The 25,402-nt window shown below is 40.2% G+C and overlaps 1 protein-coding gene across 3 annotated transcripts in view; it reads right to left on the bottom strand.

The window, feature by feature from the left end:
- SOX5 (SRY-box transcription factor 5) overlaps positions 1-25,402 on the bottom strand; it is a 638,339-nt gene that overhangs the window by 483,948 nt on the left and 128,989 nt on the right. For all 3 annotated transcript variants that reach the window (XM_069862326.1, XM_069862339.1, XM_069862334.1), the window contains exon 2: positions 9,674-9,760. The gene's annotated coding sequence lies outside the window, so the exon portion shown is untranslated. The remainder of the gene's footprint in view (positions 1-9,673; positions 9,761-25,402) is intronic.

The following is a 25,402-nucleotide window of genomic DNA, read 5'->3' as shown; positions in this document are numbered from 1 at the left end:
TAGTTTCAATGAACATTTCTCACCTCTTCCATCACAGCAGCTGTACTCATACAAATGGAACACTACCAGCACTGCCCACATCTATGATGCCTTGTACCAAAACGGTTGTGTCAAAATACATACAGTTGCTATAGCGGAGATGTAACTATAGGACAATGCAGCAAAACATCTAGGCTTCTGAGTTTCAGCTCAGGAAACTAATCCAGCATCCATTAGAGTCAGAAGAGGATTTTCAGTGACCTGTAGCAGTTTCCAACTCAGCTCCAAAGTAAATGATATCCAGACTGGTAACTTTCAATTATACATGTGCCTCTGAAACTTAAGTTTCAGTCTTTGCTGTTTACAGAGCAGAAGTAAAAAGACCAAAACTACTTTGTCCCTCAGGGCATTTGGCCAAAGAGGGTGCAGCCTTAGATTTACTGAGGTGCAAGCCCAGAGACAGGAATCCAAGGTGTCAAGAAACTGCTTGGCAAGCCCAGATCTAAAGAGAAACTGAAAGGCCCATCAGGACACCAACAGTTTTGGTGAAACACTAGGGCTTTTGGTGTTCAATTGCTGTCAGCAAAAGGCCAGACCTCCAGAGACAGGAGACCTCAGCATGTCTACAGGAGACCTACAAGCAGGACAGCTCAGGGTAAGACGCTATGCATTACGGTGTGAACATGACCCATGACAAGGGTAGGAAATCCAGAGAGTATGCAGTCCTTGTCCCTGAAGAGTGACTACCAGCAAATGCAAGCAGGGCTTTCATTTCATCACTATGTGTCCACCAGGAACTGGACCGAGGTGACAAAACGCTGCACATTAGCTGCCATGCGACTGCTGGTTTGTGGCCACTTTCAGTAGGGCCATGGTCTAGATTTGAACCAGCAACCTCAAGGTGAGGGGCTGTTGTATCTCATTACTAGTTCCCCATGCCTCATTAAATTTGCATTTATTTGGTTCTCACTGTTAGTGGTTCCTACAATGATCAGCTAGAAATTACACAGAAATGTGCCTTTTTTCTTCCTTTTCACACTCTCTCCCCTTCCTTTTTTTAAAAACAGAAAGTCTGTAACACAACAGCAACATAATGCAAAGTGAAATCCTTTTACAGCCCTGGGAAGGCGAAGATGTGTGCCCAATAAATGTAAGCAGACATGATATCCTTTATAATCACAGCAAGATGAAGATGTGAACTGAATAAATGCTTTAAAAACATCATAGATTCTATTAGATGTAAAAGATGGAAGCGTTAGGCACCTTTTAGCTCAACTTTCATTTAATTTACTGCTTGCTGTACTGTAGTCTAAAGGGAGTGAAAAAATCCTCTCTAATTTTTTTTTCCTTTTCATGAGCTGACCAAGGAGATGAAATCTGGGTACTTTAATTACCATTCAGAGCCAAAGGCCTGGCCTTTGATATGGAAATCCCACTTCAACTCCAGCTTGCTGCTGCCTTTCCCTGTCCCCTTCTCCTTCCAATCTCCCAACATGAATTTTAAGTAGTCTTGTCAACACCTGACCGTGAAAGCTAACAGAAGCCTGTACTGTTCAGTTGGCGCTCTCGGTAATTTTTTGATTTTCTGTTTTATTTTTTTTTTTTTAGGAGGGAGAGATCAGGGCAGAGGAGGCAGGTTAGAAACTGGACAAACCTAAGTGACTAGATCGCCTTCTCATTCCTTGTCCACACAGTGTAGCCAAGCTGCATGCAGGAGCTCACATTAAAGGGTAAAAAAAAGAAGGGGGGGTGCGCGAGGAACGGATGAAAGCTGTCATGTACAGTTACCCTGTTATTGTCATCTGCCTGCTGCATGACTCCCAGCTTTGCTATAATTATTAATTGCACTTGTCAACTGTCATTAATTCCTCTTTAGCATCCCTGTCTTGGAGTAATTAGACAGAACAGCCTGACTGCACTCATTGTTTTGAGAGGCCCCTGAAAGAGCCCAATGGCTCTTCGGAGAGACAACCATCATTAATACAATAGAGCACCTCAGCATTAACCCTTTCAAAGGTGCAGAATACCGAAGTCTTCGACTCTCTCATCTCACAGCTTCCAGTTGCTAGACCCCCGTTTCCCTTTTCCTCCTGAGAGCTCCCATCCCACGACTCAGGAGCAGCTGGAGACTTCAGGTGTTTCAGTTTGAGATGCTTCAAAGATTTTCAAAAGTTTTCCAAAGGTGGGGACTTAGCATTCCTCTGCTGGCAGTTAAGACATTATATAGTGCCTAACTCTAAGGAGGAAGGCACAAAACACTGGATTGTTTCTAAACTTACCATCTTCAAATTTTACCTCTTTCATGTAAGTTTACAGAGGCTCACTATAAACCTCTGTAAAAAAAAGGATATTGGTATTCTTTGCTGCTCACTTCCCTCCCTCACCTGAGGAAAGGGATACAGACTGCTTGTGAATGCAGCTGCTGAGAAACTGGCGCGAGACTCCAAAGTCCAGCTTTGCTGTCACTGCCCCCATGCTAGTCCTCCACATGAGACCCCCACAATATACTTCCCTGACCATATTATGCAGTACACCTATCCCAAAAGTCTTAATTCCCAAACCCAGGAATCTCCACTGCTGTTACACAGGTATAAGCAGCAACCATAATCTGCTTTATACTTGGTCTTTACTTGGTGGCTGTGCAGACAACGCGTGGCAGGGAGTAGGACACGGTTTACTCTCCCAGCTTGGCAATGCTAGAAAGCATAAAAGCTCATGTATGTGGAAAAGGTAGAATTGTGAACATATGAGCAAGGAATAAAGCAATAAAGTGGGTTGATACTGTATTTGTATCACCAGTCCTGAGAACCAAACAACACTTTCCATTGGAAACATTAAACTGCTGCTGCTGAGGTGGGCAGAAGCATGAAGGGAAGTCTTCACTCTTCTAAATTCATTTTACTCTCATGCCTGACTATACAATAGTGGTTTTTTTAAAAAAATGGAGAGGAATTAGAGCAACTTGTTGCTGCAACAGGGAAACTATCTCTTCAGTGCTACTTAGTTTACTGCTTAGTTTTACCTCTACAGCTCATCCACTTTCTATTCTCATCTTTTTAATTATAATGCTGAAATTCAAAGTTGTCATATAAAAAAGGGAAACTAACCAGGCAATAGCCAGATTTCATGTTACTGCTGCTTGGGGACACTCCAAGGAGCTCCTGGGCCACCGGACAGACCTGCATGGGGGCTTGGGAAGACAGTCCTGTGAAATCCCACTCTCAGTCCTGCAGCTAGGAGGAAGCACAGATTTTTTTTTTTGGTTGGTCGTTTTTTTCTCTCTCTAAAATCCCAGAAAAGACTCATATTCACATCAGGCGAGCAGTTTTTCCAAATGTGGTCACATAAAATTTTCAGCAACAGAAACCCTTAAACGATTTCTCTTAAATAGAACTATGTATTCTGGTTTAAAAGTGAAACCTAGACTACTGAAAATAAAAAGGAACTTTCTTCTGTCTGCTAGCTTAACTGCAACAGAGCTTTGTGAAAAGATTTTTTTTTCCATTATATTTTGCCTATTTTTTCAACACTTACCCACTGAGCCTATCAAAGCCACAAATTAATGAAGCAAATATATTCTAAAACAGTGTTTCAAAGTCATAAAATGTTGAAGAATTTTATTCAGAGCTTCACCTTCTTTGGATCTGGCTTAGGAGCTTGTGGTTTACTGAAATAACAGAGGGCTTTGTATAAAGGCACGTGGAACGTATTTATAATATATATAGAACCAGAAAAATCTTTCCTAGGCATATGCATCAGATTTTTGACACTGTGCATCCTGCATCAGAAATAAGAATTTGGCCATAGATCTGATCAGCAAACACTTCTTTGCCTTTCTCTATTGTGGTTATAGTCAACCAATGCAAAGATCGGAGATATTTTTTCAAAACCGGGCCGAGTTCACCTACATGTTAAATACCATCCCTGAATAAATCCCTTCTGCATTTTTTAAACATGGATTTCAGTGTCCCATAAAACTGGCCCTGTCTTTTATAACAATTCAGTTGACAGCCAGATCTTAGCGTTACTTTATTAGTGAGAAGGCCTGCTAAACCATGTTTAAATTACACACCAAGCCAAACTTACCTAACAGCCAGATTTAATATAGTATACACATTTTATTACAAATTCCTGAATGGCTGGGGATCCTAGTTCCTCAGGTAAATAAAACAAATAATTCTATTACACTTTGCTAATGCCAGATGTTTAATTCACTTTCTTACATGAGTATGCTCTCAGGACAGATGTAAACTAATCCTGATTGCTGGCAATGAAGGCACCCTAGGATGAAGCTGGCTGAATTCACTGATGATTTCAGGTCTTCAGTGTGATCTGCTGAGACATTTCTGGGATTCTGCCAGAAGCTATGGCATTAGCTCCTATTATTTCAAGAAGGTGAAAAACAATCGGTGGTTAACAGCCATTTCAGTGTGAATTCGCGTGCTTTCTGTGTTGAGCTTCTATCACCAGTATTTTGATGCCCATTTGGGAAGTTTTGCCAGTCTAATAGTGCAACTCTGTGAACGGGTCTTTATCAAATCGATTTAGCTACAAATTGTGTCATTCTTCCAACCCTGAATGCCTGACCATTGTACAGCGGATACTTCTGAATCATCCTGAGCCTACATTTTCTCCTCACTCCCCTCTACAGACTACAGTAGCTAAAACTGCAATTAACAAGAGCAAAACACACACAATGTGTGCACAATCTTAAAAACACACCAATGTCATTAGACACAATAAATTTTCTGTTCTGCAGTCTCTCCAATGAAGAGTGTTCAAGTGATGATTAACCAACAAGCTAAGTGTTCAGCTGCGATCTCAGCCCATTTTGAACAGTTTTTGCCCAAGGCAAACTCAAGCAGAAGATTAAACAGCCCCTCCCAAATGGAATAAAAACCCGGTTAAATGACCATCTTTGAAGTCATTATAGCAATAAGTAATATCTATATATACACATATATATTATAGATATAAAGAAAGAAAAAAAAGCCCCTCAGACAATCCTTCTCCAGAGGATTACTTTGACACTTTTGACTTCAGAGAGATTGAAACTGATTCTTCTAAGCAAGCTGCTTTAATCTAAATCAGAACTCACCTCTCTGCCAATCAGAAAGAAGCTTTTTCAAAAACTTATACTTCCTCATAGTTGTATGGGCCTTAATCTTCTTGGAAACGGTTTTAGGTCATTATTCCAGGAGTTATTAGGTTGGAAAACAGCTTCTAGGCAAATGATGCTATTCACAAACCTTTTACACCAGAAATAATGGTTGGATTATTTCTGCCTCAAAAGTAGTCTTGAGGTCTGATTTCCGATTTTCTTTATATCTGGAGTTCCTAAAAGAAGAAGATACTGCTACTTGCTGTTAAATAAATAAATAAATAAATAATTTAAATACAGAAAAGTAATTTTGTAAGGATTGTAATGGCACTAATGAGAGCTAGTTTGGATTTTAAATGGAACTAAAAGATTATGATTTATCTTCTGACTTCTTGTATGTTTCCAAGGGCACCTGAACGCTTTGGTGTTTCCCTAAAATATCAGTTTCAAAGGGCTTTCATAGATCTTCATTTTGTTTTCCTCATGTCTTCTGAAGTGTTACTCCTTTTCCACATCCATTGGTGTCCCACACCAATAGAGAAAAATAAATGAAGCATCTTGAAGTTTGCTCCTTGCACAGCAGCTGAGGGAAGGATGATCACACATCCTTGAGTCTAGGAGTACCCCCATTTCCAAGACCTTTGAGAGCAACTTCTTTTTCTACCAAAACTTATGCTTTGCTTTCAGCTGCCAGTGCTCTGCTGACTGCAGAGTCACTAAGCAGTTGAGCCCACGGAACCATTGTCAGGTATTCTAAATACTCCTGCATTTTTAATTACAGAATTATCTATTCAGTTTTTTATTTTGCTGCCCTTGATCACAGGAAGTAGATTGGAAATAGGGAGTTCAGTACCTCCCCACCCCAGATAGTTTCCTTCTTCTCTTTCCAAAAAATTACCATTATGTAACATAGGACTTTTCAGTAAGAAGAGACATTTTAAAGTCATTAACAACAGAAGCTAGTTTTCCTCATATTACATTTTTCTCAATATTTGCACATACAACAACAAAAAGACATCATGAGGCCAGATCAGGTTGGCTTTGCAATCCAGCCACAGTAGTTCTGTGCAGGTCTAAAGCTCTAACATGTGCATCTAATGGAGATTGTGGAGTTGGCGCATACTCAAAGCGGCCCCAGGAACTGGGAGCCTGCAGCATCGTAAGCACTCCCACAAGCCCCTCCACATATCCTCTCTCTGTTTATTAGCATCAGCAGAACATACACAGACATCCTGAGAGTCCAGTCCAAAAGCTGTAAGCCCAAAAGGTTCTCCTGAAAAGCTGGCCACTCCTCCATTTTGTAATGAAAGTCAAGCGTAGGAAGAGAAAAGCCCTAACCACTGAGAACAACCCCTACAAATTAATCTGTGCTACACTGCAAACTATGCTTCTTTCAAGGATACCAGATACTGACATTTCAATGGCAATTTGTGCTCAAATAATGACCTCACGATTTACCTGCCACTTTTACATACATCTGTATACTTATGTCAAGTACCCACAATCTTCCTTTTCTCAAAAATCTCAATTAAAAACTCAGGAATCTGCTTGCTGTAAACTATTAGTTATTAGTAAACTTTTTTCCCCCATCAGTTCTTACCCTGGAGACAGCAATTCACTTCTTTGCAGTACAAGAGGGTCAGTGGGAGGTAAACTTCAGCATCACAAAACCTGCAGCATAGAGAGCCAGCAGCAGCAACACTGACTAAGTGCTTCACTGAGGAAGTGATATCAGATAATCTGGTGGCCAGAGGATTCTGTGGTATCACTTTCTAAAGTATATTAAAAATGTATTAATTTGCCTAGATTGCAACTTCATCATCATTGCTCAGGAAAAGTCCAAAAACCTACAGGAAAGGCCTTCTGAGGTAATCGAAAACTAAAGACATGGAACATAATTAAAAAGAAGAAAAGAAAAAGAATTGTTGCATTTGTTCTCCTCAGTTATATTAGGAATAAAGCCCAAACCTAATGTAATAATGTATCCCAGCAGTTCAAATCTTCTAATTTATGTAGAATGGATTATTACTTAGACAATCTGACCCTGGGCAAAACTTCCTCAGTTGAGAAGATTTACAATCTAATTATGCAGGAAGTTCTGCTGAGACAGTTTGGGTGCAATGGTCTTCTATTACATTAGCTTAGTTAAAAATGCTGCTTCTTTGCTTGTTTGGTGTTCCAAGCACTCATATAGAAACACAAAACCTTTCATTCGCATCCTTTATTTCCCTTTAGTTTTTCTCACCATTACTGTATGTAGAAGCACTTGTTCTCAACTGCGAATAGCAGCAAGGGGCTGAGGTTGTTAATGGCAAACTATGAGTTGCCTTTCAGGCTTTTGCTTTGGCCCTGGTTTAGAGAACTGACTTTAAAAAGGACCATCAAAGTGCTTTTCATAATTTTTACAATGATAGTTGCTGGGTTATTGCTCCCTTCCCTTATTGCAAATGCCCCTATAGAAAGCCTGAAGCTGAAATCTGTTCCTGTACACTTTCTTTTTCATCCTGCATGCACAAAACTAGTTTATTTTTGTAGGGTGGCTCAGAGATGTTTTGCTGCTGTCTCAGACACCTGAATATTTTTAGCAATCTATTTCATTAAATCAAAAAAAAGTACCTCAATGCATAAAAAATAGCTAGAGCTTTCTTTACAAGCCTGTACAGGAGAAGATGGAAAACTTGGGTCTAACATAATCCAAAGTATCTTTTTTCCCCCTAGATATATTACAGTGTATTGATATTGTTACATATACAGACATGTCTTATATTAGCATAGATGGAGAAATTGGTGCCTTTCTTTCTTTACAGTAAGTGTTTTGATTTCAAAAGGTCAATGGATCACGTCATGGCCTTCAGTCTTGATAATTACCATGTGTAGTAATGCACATTTTTATCTACAGGTGGCAGACCTTTTAAAATCATCTTCAATCAAAGTCATTAGACGTTTTTGTTGATAGCACCACCCACATTAAAAAGTAAGAATATGCAGCATAAAGTTCTAATTAATGCTGTTCAATTTAGAGGACAGACTTGTCAACAAAGTGGCTCAATTCTCAAAGGCTACTGACCCCTCTCAGAATGAAAGCCTTAAAAAATAGTAATAATTAAAAAAATAAATCAGTTACCCAGTATATGGTAAGCTTATTATTTAAAAAAACCATTCAGCAACTCAGCACAGGATTTCTTTTTTCTCTAAAGTAAAAGTTTCACTTCCTTTATTATTAAGCATGGGCTGGTAAATTAGTGATGTCTTCTTTGATAAGCTTACTTAGAAAAGGCAAAAATACAAGAATGTCACAACTGACTTCTGGCAGTTAGAAAGAGAAAAGTGAATCATAAAACTTTTTCATATCTAAATCAATCACTTTAAAATACCACGACTTAGACTGTCACCTTATATGTGTGTCTAAGGCCTCACTCAGAAAAGGCCTTCACTCAGAAAAGCACTGATTTAAGCCATAATATTATCAGTCAATCATATAATCCTGCATTCAAACTTAATCAGAAGTTTTATCCAAACAAGAACAGTGGAATATCCCTCTGGATGTGGACAAAATCATACTGAAACTGAGAAGCCTGTCCCAGAGTTTCGTCTGAGAGTTGGCAATGCCCTCGGTTACACTGGCTCTGACTCTCTACTGCCTTTTGTACCTTTATTTCATTTCCACCCATGAAAACCGGACAAAAGTGTAACCTGTCAATGCAGTTGCATTTAGAATACTGATGTGGTAGCAACTTCCACTCCCCTTATAAAGGCACCAATTGTACCAGAATGCATGACTACAAGAGCAACCTGATCAAGTTAAATGAAGCCTAACACCAGGACAAACTCATCCACTCAACAGCATTTGATGTATCCAAGTCTAGTTCCTGAAGTCCACAATAAGAACATAAAAACCACACTACCAAAAGGAGGTGCTTGTCTTTGAAAATCTTAATTCTGCAAACATTTACTATACATGGCAGTCAGGTTAAGCACAAAGACTACTACAGGACTGAGCATCTGTGGCATTACCTGTATCTCAGTCTCCTGAGAAGCCAACAAAACCATTTAACCAGATTGTTCTCCATCCACTCTCCCTAACTGCAAGAAATGTCATTTTCGGAAGTATTTGTAAAAATGTAGTACTTGAGATATATATACTTACACATCAACACTAATGAAATATCATACATATATCCACACTTTTATAATAATTTAGGGAAAAAATTATCTTGTCAGTAAACTTTAAAGTAAAAAAAACCAAACTCAAAAAGCCTTTAAAGTTATCGTTTGGAGGCTTTTCAATAGATTGAAACAGAACTGCAAAGCAGCTTGAATGAGTAACATTAAGTACAGATAAACTTAAAACATCTACACTGGGAATACAGACACTGGAGAATATCCATATTTACTTGCTGATACGCCCACTTCTCCCTATCCTCCCCAGTCCAAAAGAGTGGGAGAGAAAAATTGTGTACACTCATGTCTTTTGTGCTAACCTAGTAACCTTCTCCTTTTTCTCCACAAGCTCTTCCTTCATACCACACACTTCCATATTGTTAGTCCTTCAGAGTAATTGCCTTATGTATTTATACATTTTTGTTTTCCTACCCAATGAAGAGGAGTTTGGGTTATTTTCAATCTTCGGAAGCTTGTAAACAGGATCAAACAGGAACCCAGTCATCAGCAAGAGGAAGGCTAGAAAAATAAAAGCAAATGCATATGAACAGTTTTATTTTAAAAAGAAAATACATCCAAAACATGAAACAAAAGCATGGGCTCTGCTAGACTTGCCCTTCCCTGTTCCTTTTCATTTAGTTCGTGAACTCTTTTTTGCAGAACAGAGGCTGGTGTAAATTAATGTGTGACCCAAAATATATCACATGGAAAAGCTGCCATCGAAATATGTAAAACCAAAAAAAAAAAGAAAATACAAGGGAAAGAAAATAAAAGAAGACATTATTAGAACTAAAGCAGCACCTCTTGTCATGATAAATCAATACAAAGATTGAACTAGGAGAAAGATATTACTACATACTCCTGTTAGGTGTTCAAACAGCTAACCTACACTCACCAATTCTGTTTTTATAACCCCAGCTTAACAGGCTTGTATGATTAGCCTGTTTCGCATGGTTAGTGGTGCAAGTGCAGCACTCAGAGCAAGAAGTCCTCTACATTTGCCTCTGCTCTCAGCTGTCACCCTGTGAGTAGAAGGGTTACTCACACATTTACTCTGTGACTTAGACCCCTGCCTTGAGGTTCTTTGAGCTGCACCTGAGCTTTCCGCATGGTTGATGGGAGGTGGCATCTCCCCAGGCACAACACAGCCCAGAACTTCAAGGACTAACATTATACACAGTGACTAAACTAGAGATCTGTGTGTGGTGACAGGGCTGCAACCTCACTGGGATCACAGAGACATGGCGGGACAGCTCACATGACAGGAATATTGTCATGGACGGCTATGTGCTTTTTAGAAAAGACAGGACAGCAAGGCAAGGCAGTGGAGTCGCTCTTTATGTGAGGGAGCAACTGAAATGTATCGAGCTCACCATGGGTGTGGATGGGAAGTGAGTTGAGAGTTTATGGGCAAGATCTAAGGGACAGGCTAATATGGGTGATACTGTTGTGGTTGTTTACTACAGGCCATCTGATCAGGAAGAGAAGGTGGACAAGGCCTTCTACAGACAGCTGGAAGTAGCCTCAAGACCACAGGTTCTCATGGGGGACCTCAATCCTAGGAACAAGAAACTGAACAAAGGAGGCAGGAGGCCTGCATGGATGAGCTTCTGAAAAACTCAACTGGAAGAAAGAAGTTTACAGAAAGTGGAAAACAGGACCCGAGAGGAGTGTAGGAACACTGTCAGAGTATGTTGGGATGCAACAAGGAAGGCTAACAATCACTTGGAATTATATCTGGCAAGGGATGTCAAGGACAACAAGAAAGGCTTCAAGTATATCAGTAACCAAAGGAAGACTAGGGAAAATGTGGACAGGCTACTGAATGAGGTGAGTGCCTTTGTGACGAAGGATGTAGAGAAGGTGGAGCTACTGAATGCATTCTTTGCTTCAGTTGTTACTGCTAAGGCTGGCCCTCAGGAAACCCAGACCCTGGCAGTAAGAGAGAAAGTCTAGAGAAAGAAAGACCCTCCCTTGGTTAGGTTAGAGATGATTTAGACAAACTGGACACCCACAAGCCCATAGGCGCTGATGAGATGCACCCATGAGTGCTGATACAACTGGCAGATGTTATTGCTAAACTACTCTCCAATATCTTTGAAAGGTCATGGAGAACATGACAGGTGCCTGAGAACAGCAGAAAAGTGAATATCACTCCAGTCTTAAAAAAGGGCAAGAAGTACAACCCAGGAAATTTCAGGCCAGTCAGCCTCAACTCCATCCCAGGGAAGTCGATGGAACAGCTTATCCTGGATGTCATCTCCAAGCATCTGGAGGAAATGAAGATTACCAGGAGTGGTCAACATGGATTCACCAAGGGGAAATCATTCTTGACCGATATGATAGCCTTCTATGATGACATGACTGCTTGGGTGGATGAGAAGAGAGGTGGATGTTGTTTACTCAGACTTTAAAAAGGCTTTTGATACTGTCTCCCACAGCATCCTCATAGGTAAGATAAGGAAATGTGAGTTAAATGAGTGGACTTTGAGGTGGATTGAGAATTGGCTGAATGGCAAAGCTCAGAGGGTTGTCAACAGTGGTGTAGATTCTAGCTGGAAGCCTGCGACCAGCACTGTTTCCCAGGGGTTAGTACTGGGCTGTCTTATTCAACATTTTCACCAGTGACCTGGATGAGGGGACAGAGACCTGAACCGGCTACAGAGTTGGGCAGAGATGAACCTAATGAAATTCAACAAAGGAAAGTGTAGGGTTCTGCATCTAGGAAAGAATAATCCCATGCATTAGTACAGGTTAGGGGTTGAGCAGCTGAGAAGTCAAGATCTGCAGGATCTGTCAGGCTACCTGGTCACTAGCACCTCAAAGGACTAGAAAATAAAAATTGCTTAACTCTTGTTACTTGGTCATCTCATTTAAGATTCATCAACTAACTAGAGTAATATAAAATTGGTCCCTTATCTTCCTTCCCTAATCAGCATATTGTAAAATATATCAGACATGCACCAGGAGCTGGGGAAAGAACAAACCCCACTCAACTCACTGCTACTTTGGATGAGATCCCAAAATAATGAACACAGGTCACAGAACAATCGGATCTATAATACTAAACAAGTATTCCCCCTTCTGTGTTTCTGTCTTTCCCAGCAACCTGGAACCAAGGCAGGGTGCTACCCCATCCTCTTCATATGAGCAGGATACAAATTTAAAAAGTCACATTCGTTCTACTCCTTCTTGTGTTTTCTACTACACATTTTAATCATCCTTGTTTGTTTCTGACCTATCTAATCCCTTAACTCCTCTCTAGAAAAGTTTTGTCAATTTCCATGAACAGAGATATTCCTAGATTTTTTGAAGACTCATTATTTCTCTGTACTTAGTACATTGTCCTCCATAACCAGGCCCAGGCATTTAAACAGATAAAAGAAAATGTAAAAACAACAGTACCTGCAAAAATCATAAAGATATCCTTGAGCTAGAATCTCAGTTGGATCTAGGTTCATTTACAACAGCGTGGTCCCCAGTTTATTCCCACAGAGTAGGCTTAATAATTTTCTAGCGTTAATTTTATCTATGTAAAACTTTCTAGCTGGTGTCAAAAGTTACTTCAGAAGGGTTGTTTTCTGACTGTTAGAAAAGAAAAAGCAAAATTGAGGCTAACGTCTAGCTGTGAGCTTTGATGTGTAGAGGAAGAATTTTGATTTCTTCAGGAGCAGAGCTGGGGAAATCTGTATGGGAAAAGACCCTTTGGAATAGTCAAATCTACACGGAATGCACAAAGCTTAATTAATTTGCTGAAGTAAAAATAAAAATCTATTTATAAAGGTAAAGCACCATCTAATTACAACTGTTTATTAACAAGAAGATGAGGCAATCCCCAAAAGACAATAGAGACTACAGAAATCATTGTTCTTTGCTATGGTCCTGAGTGGAATGACACAACCAGCAAAAAAAAAAAAAAGGATCTGTTGCCATGTGAAGAAACCTAGATCCTACTCTGCAATTACATTCAATTTCATCTTACTATGGTTTCCATAGGATATACCTAGGGAAATTTATACTTTTAGCTATTTATTTGTCTTTCTCTCTATTTCTATAACATGTCCTATGATGTTTTGGTTTCTGCAGCAACAGAGTTCGGGGAACATTATTTTGGAGGACTGCAAGGGCAGCATTCCAGAAGCAGGCAAGAGCTTCATGCACAGGAGTTAAATGCATGGAAAAGCACAAACAGGAGACTGAAGAAAATCTTTCCAGAAACTATCCCAATATGGGAGAACATTTTAGGTATTAAGAAGTCTCAAACTGTCCCACACATTCTTATGAAGACTTCTACAACATTATTATAGAAAGTGATACATCATATAATGCACAGTATTTCCTATACTAAGTTTTATTGATTGTATTGTGTTTTACTAAAATGAGTTCTTTTCTTTAAAACTTTGCCTGAATTTTATAGTGGTGAAAACAGATTAACTTCCTTCAAGACAAAAGTCCTGCCTCTGACCACAACCTCCACACCATCATCTCCACACAACCCTGCCTCAAAGAGGCTTTCACTGATGCCAGGTGTCTTTGTCCTGTTCAACCCTTTGCCTCTTTAATGAAGTCACCAGGAAAATAAAGGTCATGGTAGCTTTCCTGTGATGGTGACAGCATTAACTTGTGCGAGATTTTTCAGGAAGCAAACAGAGCAAAATCCCAGAATTACTCTGATAAACCCTTCCCTGGCACAGAATAATAGCAGGACTTTCTGAAGGCACAGGGAAGAAGAGTGAGCAGAGGCCAGCCTCCATCTTCTGAAGGTGAAGAGTTCCACAGCTGTGGTGGGTGGGATCTCATTGCACCTAACCGGGCTGGGTATGCAGATATGTTTACCTCATAATACAACTTATCCTTTGCAAAGTAATACTGTCATAGCAAACACCTTCTGGATCTTTTTCATGGATTAATAATATAAAATAAAATCAAATGCCCAGCCCATCACACTGTGTGCACAGAAAACGCAACCATTTACAGTCACTGACTCACATCTCTCCACATTTCATTTGTGGGGTAGTTAAAGCTGCTTCCAGATATGCACGGTGGAGTGCACTAGAGAGAAGAGAATGAGAGAAACACAGAAACATGAGGTTTTCTTCATTCACTTTCATTTTCAAAAGAACTTCCTGAGGCTTACGCCTGTTAGTTCTTAACTCTTAAAGTCTTAAGTCTGCTCATTAAGGCTGAGGAGAGTTAGTGTGGCAGCATAAAGATAACTGTTGTTACATCTTCTGCAGAGGAGGTCTTCAGGGTCTTGAAGACATTCTGGCAAATGTTAATCCACTCTTAAAAAAAAAATGAATGCATATAAGAAAAAACCATAACTGTTTTCAAAAATCTGTTGTCTTCAGAAAAGACCCTACCTCCTACTTTCAAACTATGAGTTCACATTCCAGAAGGCAAAACCTGATCCATGTATGGGCCTTTCAGAACGTTACTTTTGATGACATGAACTAGGAAGAACGAACCACAGGCTGGATCTGGTTGTTTTTCCCACTCCAAACCAGTCAAAACTAGTCCAACAGAGTGCGCTTGGGGGTAGGTTTGGGGTTTGGTTGTGGGGTTGTTTTTTTTTTTGCGTTGTTTGTTTTTAAAGTCACTTTTCTGCCAGAAAAATACCAGCCAGCTTGTGCAAGATTACCTCCTCAGTATGTATCTGCTCATATGGCTGAGGAATAAGAGAGAAGACTGGAGGGGTAGGGTGTGGGGTTTTTTTTCCTTTTTCTCTTTTTTTTTTAATCTATTTGCCAACCAGAGTCATTTATCCCCTATTAGATAAAGTATAATAGACTATACCGAAAGGGTCACTGGCCTTCCATTTAATGATATTGCCGGCACCAATCTACATTTTCCCGACAGTGTCCCTCAACACAGAATAAATGGCTGATCTCTTCACAATAACAGCTGATTTCTATTTATTAAGCTAAAAAGGTCACCATTTTCTACGGCTGGGCCGCCCTGCACTATTGATAATTTTATGCATAAACAAATGGCAAATTTGTGCCACATAAATATGCATTAGCAATTACTTTTTCCTCGGGCAACGCTCACCGCATGCAAATGTGTCCCTCCCAGGGTCTGGTGGCTTTTGTTTTAGCTATTGAACAGCTAAACAAAAGAGCACAATAAACAGTTTAAAAATTGCCAATCAATAGGAAATGCAAATGCAAAGGTAAATGGCAAGAAACTTGCCCAAACAAATAAAACTAAACGGAAAAAGCAAAACAAAAACCATGCAAGGAAATAAATAAATAAATAAATAGATAAATAAATCTAAAGGACTATGTCTTCCCTCCCCACAGTCATATCTCCAACTCTGGGTATTATTTCTTTCTGGTAGAGATAGCTAAGGTTCATCAAACAGCAACAGTGGCACTGGTACTAATGCAGACCCCAGACAGGAGCACCCAGAATGGACATACAGGTCGAGTCATGTTAAGCATGACCCACACCCACATCTAGAGGAAGGAGGCAAAACAAGAAGGATGTCTGAGTAAATTTACAGTGGACTATTGTTTAGCTTTGTGTGATTGCACATTCCATCAAAAAGTTTTAAAGAAAAGCTACATGTGAAGATATCACTGGAAAAAAACCTTAAGCATCCTTTGTAAACTTTGATTTGGGATTGTACTACTGGAAGTGCTCAGAAAATACCAACTTATCTGTGCCTACATACAGACATCTGTACTAACAGCCTAATGAATGTTGTCACTTGATAAAGTTGAACTACATATAATTTCCTTTACCTCAGGGACAGAAAGCTTGATTTCCCCTTGTCTTATCCTTGGACTACTCATTTCCGACAGCAAACCATAGTTGTACGCAAGATGCAGGATAATGGAAAAATCAGACCCAGACACTAAATTGGTATGAACATGGAAACCCAAACTGACAATTTCAGGAGAACTGATGATTGCTTTGAATTTTCCCCTTCAACAGAGAAGCTTCAGCGCAGCAGAGAACCGAGTGTGACACGTACCATGATTATTATCGTTTGTAGGCAGGCTATTACAAGCGGACAAAGAATCCTGTTCAGTAATGCAGTAACAACACATTGTGCACAAACGCATGCTAAGGCCAGCTGTATGACCCATCCAAGCAACCAGCTTTCTTTTCACATAACTTTCTGAGGCAGTAACTCTGTTCTCATGACGAGGATTAGGAAATTGAAAAGCATGAAATATAGCCAGAATAAGTTGCACCTCATTCTGCCAGTGTTTATGTCAAAGCCAAACTTAAAACATGTGGGCTTATCTTTTGGTTTAAAAAAAAAATCGATTCTTTCAACATAAATTGAAGAGCTAATCATGCTTCAAGTATTTCTCGGATGGGGGACATAATACAGCAGATAATCCACATACACACATTTCTATGATTCTAATGTCCAAGGTTTTTATTTTTAATGAATGGGAATGTTCCTGTCAGTCTAAGCATTCAACAGTGATCTTTCAATTAATTTGGTTAAATTCTTTCCTCTCAGTTTCCCTGGGTTTGGCTTAGGTGGTTTTATAACACCACTTTACTCTAGCACTTTTGATTCTGATAGAAACTGATAGAAGTGTTAACAACTAAAGTGCCAGTTTTAACTTGGTTTTAACCGTTCTCATCCTAAGAGCACTTATACACATGGTCCAGCATGGGAGAAGCAACATCAAGCACAGGACAAGATACCCCCTCCAAAGCAAAAGTCCTCATTTTAGGCTTTCAGCAAGAGCACTCCCACACCAGTAACACATTTCAGGCACAAATCCACAACTTTTAATTTCTCTAAATGATGAGATGATGATCAATGCAACATGGTAAATTGCATTAGATATACAGAACTCCTGCCTTGCCATCAACGTTTCTCTGCTCTGCTTTTTCTGTTTTCATACACAAGCAAAATGGAGATTGATATTATCTCCTGCTTTGGTTAAGTCAAGACACATCCAACAATTGCTTATCCATAAGAGAGAGCATCCTCAGCCAAGACCCACTGCTTTTTGCAACTGGCCTCAGAGCTGCTGGGCAGCTGCTACTCAAACATGCCCTTACAGTCAAGGGGTATCCACCTGACAGCATACACAGTGCAAATCCCTAGTTCAGAAATGACATATCACTAATTTGCATACCATTTTGTTAAGTTAAATGTGATTGAAAGACCCATGATTATACACAAAGTTCTCCTAAGGTCAACAACAGAGTAAAAAACGGCATGAGCAGGTATGCTAAAGCAAGATCAAATAAATTGTTTAAATGTCACTGCAAAGGTAGTTCTCACGAATCTCTCGATGGACAGTCTACTGTCATTAATGTAGTTAGAAAATCTGTAATAGGAAGAAAATTATTACTACATAAAATATTCCTGCAAAGAGATGCTGCCACAGAATTGAAATGAAAAGATGTAGCTCAATCTGTTAATGCCCCTCCCACATGTGTGAATGTGATGAACAGTGGCGAATGAAATGACTGTTAAATCCCTGTTAACAAGCATATTTTAAATAATATACATGGATCCTTCTGTATTGGTACCACGTCTTAACAAACTTTGATGAGGCTATTCATGTTAATCCCCAAAACTAGCACTAGCACTATCAAAACAAAACCTCCAAAGGAGATACCAAGAGATGGCCATTTTCTACAACAGTGGGTGGAGTTGTTTTTGTGAGAAGTATATGAAGAGGAGGAGATGGGAACGGAGCAGAAATTTTGTCAAATTCAAGCACTTTTTCTCTCTCCCTGTGTAAATATTTGATGTATATCTTTTATATGCTACAACACTTGAAAAAAGATAGCTAGATGACAACACAGATGCTGGCACATCTGTATGATAGACTTTTAGAATGATTTAGTCATACAGCAATTCTTCCCTTGAAGCGATAGATAACAGAGTATTAGAACATGACACACATGCACACATACGTGAACACACTAACATATAAGGATACTCAGAAGAGATTAAATTCAGGAATTACAGATTAATCCCACCTATTTTATTAACACTTCAAACTGTGTTAATTTAACACAGCTGCATCCCTCCTCTTTGATTCTCCGTTCTCCCCTCACTTAATTTCTTCCAGTTGTTTTGAATTGAGAAACATAAAAAACTGTCAGCAAAAATTTAGCATGAATCAGTATCAGAAAATTAGCGGTTTTGTTAATTAAAGAAAATGCAATGTTTTTGTTCTTCCCCTCTCCTCCTTCCTATTCCCTTCCCACCACAACAATAACCAAAACGTGCCTCTGCAATCAATCTAGCATCTGAAAAGCAAGCTGGATTTCTCTTCTTTCCTGCGTTTTCACTACCAGTAATAACTCCATGATTAAGACTCAGCTGACAGCTCTCATGCCACAGAAGCTGTAAAAAAAAAAAAAAAAAACCAAACCAAAAACCTAAAACCTAGCTCACTCTCCCAGTAGTTGAACTGGTCCTGGAGTATGGGGGCAAGGGGAGATTTCCAGTCAGGCATGGTTACCTGATATGAAGACCTCCACAGCAAGTCAATGCTCTGTGCTCCAAGCTACAAAAACACGCATCCCAGGCAAGCACAGACTCTCAGCAGATAACAGATTTAAGTATTCCACTCAAAATAGTAAGAAAAATTCTGAAGGTTTCCATATGAACCCAGCAGAATTGACCAAATGTATCCATCTGTTCGCTTTCATATAAGCAATATGTATGCTGCCAGTATTGGACCTCTTCTAGGGCAGGGCCCTGGGACTTAAATTACATCTGCCACTTCCCTGGTTTACAGCAGCCTCATCAGCAAAGCATGAATTTTTTTAAAGCCTCAAAATAGCATCCTGAGGAAACACACAAGAAAATTACTATTTCTACATTTCCACCCTTTTCTACCTGATGACTTTGCCTCAGTACCTAATATTAATGTCAAATGTGATGTTCTGAGCTGAGAAACATGGAAGCACTTCAAGAAAGCCCTTTAGTGTCTCATTTCCATCTCCTTAGCTCAGAAGGAACTATTTCATAAGCAAATTTGAACACCTTCAAGCAACTCATGATGAGAGTATCCAGAATTGAATTAGTTACCTTGCCTCTATTAAAACTGGCAAAACAGCAAATCCTCATCCCTCCTCACAGTATATAATGACCAATACAACAGTCTGACTAGGACCTCCAAATATGGCTGTACCTAACATACCCCAAACTTGAATTATCATAGTTTAAGACAGATTCTTTTTGAAAATCTATATTGCTAATAATGTTGCTTATTTCAGCTATGACAACTTTTTTTCAGGCACAGCCATGAAAACCTGCTACCTTGAATACAAAGCAGTATTCCTTACATTAGCAGCTGCAGTATGTGCAACCAGTCAGCACAAGCAGCCCCACAGTAAAAGGCAAGTCAATTTTAGAGTAATTCACTAAACCTCTGCACTAGTCCTCTTCAGAGGACAAAATTCTTTCCAACTTATGCTGTAAAGCCTCTGTTATGTAGTTTGCATTTCTCCCCAAACACCTGCTGTAAGTATCAGCAAGAAGCACAGCACTGCTGCTCAGACCTCTACCACCACTTCACTAGAAACGCCACACTCCTAATTGTGGTTGGCCTAGCAGGATATGTATTTGATATTAAGAAAATAAATGCAGCAGCCAATACCACCGCAACAATGAGTATAAATACTGAAAACCTGAACTACTGCAGCTAAACGCCTTACCATTCATAACCCAAACCGTACATCTTCTTAGGTCACCCTGGTTATGAAGGGACTTGATTTAAACAATTCTTGGATGACCTTGAAATGTGACTGGGGGAATGAGACCCTTGTGACTTGCCCTTTGCTATCACCCACCTGAGCGCCGTTCAAGTCTGAGAAAAGATTTGCTGAAAATCAGCACAGAAGACTGAATGGCCTGGTACATTGGGAATGCTCTATCCTACACAGCTCTGCACACCACCCCTATCGTGCCAACCTGCTTCAGTCAAAAGCTTCACAAGCCTCTCCTCCAGCAGCTCTTCCGAGTCATCAGAAAGCTCCCAGGTGTTAGCAGTGGGAAGCAACAGCAAGACAGCAAAATCTCGCACCCCTCTGCTTGCTTCCAAATTGTAAAGACAGACAATGCAACCTGACTCAATAAAAAGACCAAAACCACATAATAGCCACATTGAGGAAAAAGGAGCAACAGGGGCTGGCAGAAACAGAGTAGCAAGGAGCATGTGTGTTGACAAGAAAGATAAAATTAAGTTAGAGCGCCCAGCAGAATACACTGCCAGAGGGCGCTACATCCACAACCTGGAGTGAATATTGAATTTCTGACAGGCTCAACCCACCTTCTGCTGTCCACAACTACTAGCAGATCTCCTAGTGGCCAGTATATGCAGCATTAGGCCTACTATCAGCCTACTACCAGCCATCACTCTACCAGCACAGGTAGTGGTCTTGTCTGCTGAATATCTGTAAGGAACAGTCCTCTGATGACCTAAGTGAGAGGGAAAGGGCAGTGGAGCTCCACAGGATAAGGTTCTTATTTCTCAGTTTTACATTATAAAAATTCTCTGGTTAAAGAAAGGCAGATTAAAAGTAAGCATTCGACAAGATACTATACTTAAGATTGTACAATTATTCCTAACTTAGCCATTGAAAGCACGAGCTAAAATTTGGTCTTTGTGCATACGCATTGCGATGCTCTCTAATTACATGATCACATTCTAATTTTTTCTAGAAGGGTATCGCCCAAGAAGAACCAGCTCTGGGAATGAACATGAGCTGCATACTTAAAGACAGAGTTGCCTGCTGGACGATTAACTCATTCATTTTAGGTACTGGAACGTAAGAATTTAAGGCAGCAGAGATTTGTAAGCCAAAGGAAGACAATTTTGCAGGAATCCAAAAACCTTCATAGGAAGCCCTTATATGCCCCACTTTCTGACCTGATACACCTAAACATATACTTCTAGATGCCATACTCTGCAGTCAACTGATGCTATAAAGATACAAACCGTTATAATAAAGTGAAAATAACACTGAAAAATCAGATCTGACCCAGATGCGTTTAGAAGCCTATCACAGGAGGCAGCTTCCCTTAACATCAAATGGAGACAGAGGGGTACCTCTACAGATTTGAAGGGAGAAATGTAGTCCAACAGAATTCTGCATTTCCCTCTCTCCACAGACTGAAGAGAGGCCTTCAGAGGATCCTTTTTGTGTAAGCTAGATACTTTTTCTCCCAACAAAATCATAGGAAACCAATGGAATAGGCTAAGTGCTTGTGTCTACCTGGGATCAACCACACCACTGAAGTCCAGTCCCTCTACTAGCTTACAGCCAGGCCAGCTTGGTGTCTGGCTTGCCACATGGCTCTTGCCTCCTGCATGTACAACAGCTTTGCTTTGGAAGAAAGGTAGGAAATGCTTTTCCTCAGGGTTCCCGTCAGCCAGAAGGCAAGGGCACTTCTCTAAGGTATGAGTGTTTGAATACTTCCAGGTGGTGCATGAACCCACAGACAAATAAATATATAGAATTAGGCAGAATTAAATGAACTGGATTGCTGCCAGGATTTAAGTTGACTGTAGCTACATAGGTAGGATTTGAGTGAATTAGAGTATTTTCTTCCCCTGCAAAAACTTTTTCCTCCTATCTATAAAATGGATACAATACCGCCAAATCAGTTGTAAGAATCAATTAATATCTTTACAATATACAGATAATGCAGAGGCCTATAGGAAGTTTTAATTTCACATGTGTTTATTATAGCAATAATATTATGGAATGTCTGTTTTTAAGATCGGGTTCAAATGCATGCAGAATATGCCTGCCACGGGGCCACACAAACAATAACGATTAAAAAAAATAATACTGAATATCTTCTCATTCTCTCAGCACCATCATTTCAGTGGTCTGATATGTGATCATGTAATTAAAGACTGTATCATAATGCATATGCACAAAGGGGCTGAATTAAGGTTGTGCAGGCAAATCTAATTCTGGCATTTCCTATGCTTTGAGTGCCTGACTTCACAATCTTAGTGTTCATTTAACAAACAGTTTCTGTATGTAATACCATACATTATATACACATGGTGGTAACATCTTCCATTTTGCTGCATATTCTGATTCTGTAAGGTATGTTTACACACACATGAACACACACATACTGCAAAAGCAGTCATATTCTGGCCATTGCCCTCTTCCCCTTCTGCAGCATATGCTCACCATTATATTTACAATCAGCAAGAATAAGTTTCTCAGAGGTGTCAGCAATTAAAATGTTCTTTTACCTTTCACTTTTACATACATGGAATATGTGCCAACACTTCCAGCTTATTACTCACTGCTAAAAAACATTTTAAATAGCGTTGGCTGTGTATGAGCCATTTGCAGATCAGAGCACATGTGCACAAACACATGGAGCTCTCACCCTGGGCCCGGAACAGAGGCTCTCCTTTTAAGAAGAGCCTGCAGAGTTGACCACTCCTTAGTGTTTTAAGAAGATAGGATTAGAGCAGACATTGCTTTTGGCCCTGTGAAACACACGGCTTTTCTGCCTGCTGTGGGTGACTAAGACAACTTTGGCTTCTAGGGCTGGAAAAAGGACAGTTCTCCACACGCGATACAAGATGCTCCATTAGTGCCAAAGACGTGGATGAATGGGATGGTGGTGGTGGGCTGACAGTCGGACTGGATCATCTTAGGGTTTTTTTACCAGCCTTAATGATTCTCTGAATAGCTTGACTCACTGGCATAACTCCGCTTGATTTAACAAAAAGTATGACCAAATTTTTCCTTTTTACATGTTGTAGTTCAATTTGGTTTACTGGGAAAATGCACTTTTTTTCTCTCTCTTCTGATTTCAGTATTTTTTCCTACTTATTGAGTGGAACTTTCTTCCCAGCCCTTAAAGAACTGGCAGAAAGAGATCCATCAAGACACTTTGCTGTGCTTTCTTGCTCCAACACAAACGGTTTCATGTGCCAAGCTCTGGTCAGACATTAGCATGTGCTTATGCAGTTACTGCATTTTCCAGCCTGCCACTATATGCCCTCCCAGTTCTCACAGTATGGATTCCAGTAACAACCATGTGACACACAGGTAACTTTGCCAGAGGAAGATGCTTCATTCCCAGCCAGGAAAAGATGTGTCATCTCACCATTTATGCACCAATCACTGTCCACTGCTTTACAACATTGTCATTCACTAGATATCTTAAATACTTTTTTCAAAACAAAAGAAAAAAACCCTCACAATCTTAAATGCTAACTACATGCTATGTTTTAATATACTTGCACTGGTCTACAGCTTTCACTATAGCTGTATGTGACAAAACGCATTATTTGGTCAGGGTTCAGCATGTGTGCTCTGGTATACAATAAATACTGCACTGTTAGACTGCATGAGGTAGGCAAGCGTGCCCTCACTGAGGGAAACAAATCACTCTGGTTTGTACTAATGATAGCCACAGTGAACTCTGGGACTGAAATAATGGGAATTTCCTCTTGCACAGTTTCATAAAAACAATGCTGAGCACTCAACAACACTAAAACCACCTTGAATCTGAGCTTCTCAAGAGGCAGTTTGCAGTCTCACACAGCTAACAGTCTAGATCCTTTCCTCCTCCTCACACCAGTTTTCTCTCTCAATTTCATAGAATGCAACCTACAGTTGTCCTAGAATTTCAGAAAGTGATAATTTTCTGTAGAGGTAGTTTATCTGACATTGGGCCTATAGCGCAGGAGGGCACTTGTAGCTTCTAATCATCCTCTCCATCTGTTCACCATAAGCAATGTTGATCTTCAAATTACACAACCTACACAATCCTGAAAGTGTCTTTTACTTTCCGGTAGGACAATCTGCTCCTTCCCTTTCCCCGTTTATTGCAATCTGCAGAATCCTTGCACTGCCGTGCATACAGAGAAAAAGAACATATCAATCCACCCTAAATGACCTAGAAAGGCTGAATCAGTTAACCAAAATAGGCAGAAACTGCAGCTTTCCAGTAGACATACTCCCCCCTTGAAGTTATTTGTAAACCCCTTATTTTGCAGCACAGACCCTGCAGTTAGACTCTGATTATATATGTATACGGTCCTAAACAATGCCAGAATTTTTAGGTGTCAGTGCCACTGCGGGGTCCAAAATACTGTTCCCCGCAGCCTGCCCTGCAGCATCCCCTAAACCATTCTGATCAATGCAGTCCAGTCCTGTTTCAGCCATGTAGCCTAAGAGCTGGCCTGGCTTGGCATCACAGCACCCACACATCTCCCCAGGCTCTGCAAGGTGTCTGCAACAGCATGGATGAGCAGGGGGTGACAAGCCAGCTGACAGCACCGCACTCCGTCTGCCCAGGAGACAACTATTTCAAAGTAGAGATGTGATGAGGGAGGTTTCCAGAAAAGAAAATGTGCAGCTGTGATGAGGAAGGAGAGAGCCCAGATGCTCTGATGTCTAACCATAGGAGCTCCCACAAGGTCAAACCAAACAGGAAGCAGTTAATGCACAGAGAAGAGGAAGAGAGGAAGGTGATACCTAGCCCTCCAAAACCTCAAATGACCCTTTTGTCTGAAAGGTTTGGTAGGAATAGAACATCTTTTCCTGTAGTAGAAATACTGTGCATTCTGTTCTACCACTATATGACTGCTGTCCATCACACCTGTCCTGCTAGCAGCAATTGAAAGTTGACCCGTATAGAACAGCATAAATATTGGTTCCTTATCAGAAACACAATCACCACAGCATCTGGTTTCCATACTACTATCACATACCCTGTTATGGCTTCAACACAGTGATCCTCAAGTGAGGAGCTGAAGGGAAGATATCATCACGCACAGCAAACATCGACCATCAACAATGACCCTTCTGGCCCAGAGATGCATGATGCTGCCTGTGGCATGCCACTTGCATGGTATAGTCAGCCACGAGCCAGAAAAAGCAGGAGTCCACGCTGATAAGCAGCACAAGAAACTGGCAGATATCGTTTTGGTTGTTTTCTTTTGTTTTAAATAGCACAACAGAAAAAGACGACATGCAACAATAAACTCTCAGAAACCTATGCAAACACCATGGACCCTGGCATAGGGATTATCTCCAAAGGATTAATTGATACTTATGATTTTAAATTTCAAGAGGCAACATAGCTTTCACAGTGTCTAGAAAAGCTAACTTAGGAGAAGATGTCACTGTAACGTGTCATAAATCTTACATTACTTTATCTCCATTCCCAACAAT

Source organism: Phaenicophaeus curvirostris, chromosome 1 (assembly GCF_032191515.1).
Source record: "Phaenicophaeus curvirostris isolate KB17595 chromosome 1, BPBGC_Pcur_1.0, whole genome shotgun sequence".
NCBI classification, from domain to species: domain Eukaryota; kingdom Metazoa; phylum Chordata; class Aves; order Cuculiformes; family Cuculidae; genus Phaenicophaeus; species Phaenicophaeus curvirostris.
Note: the sequence above shows the minus strand (reverse complement) of the source record. Positions and strands in the feature narration are given on the sequence as shown.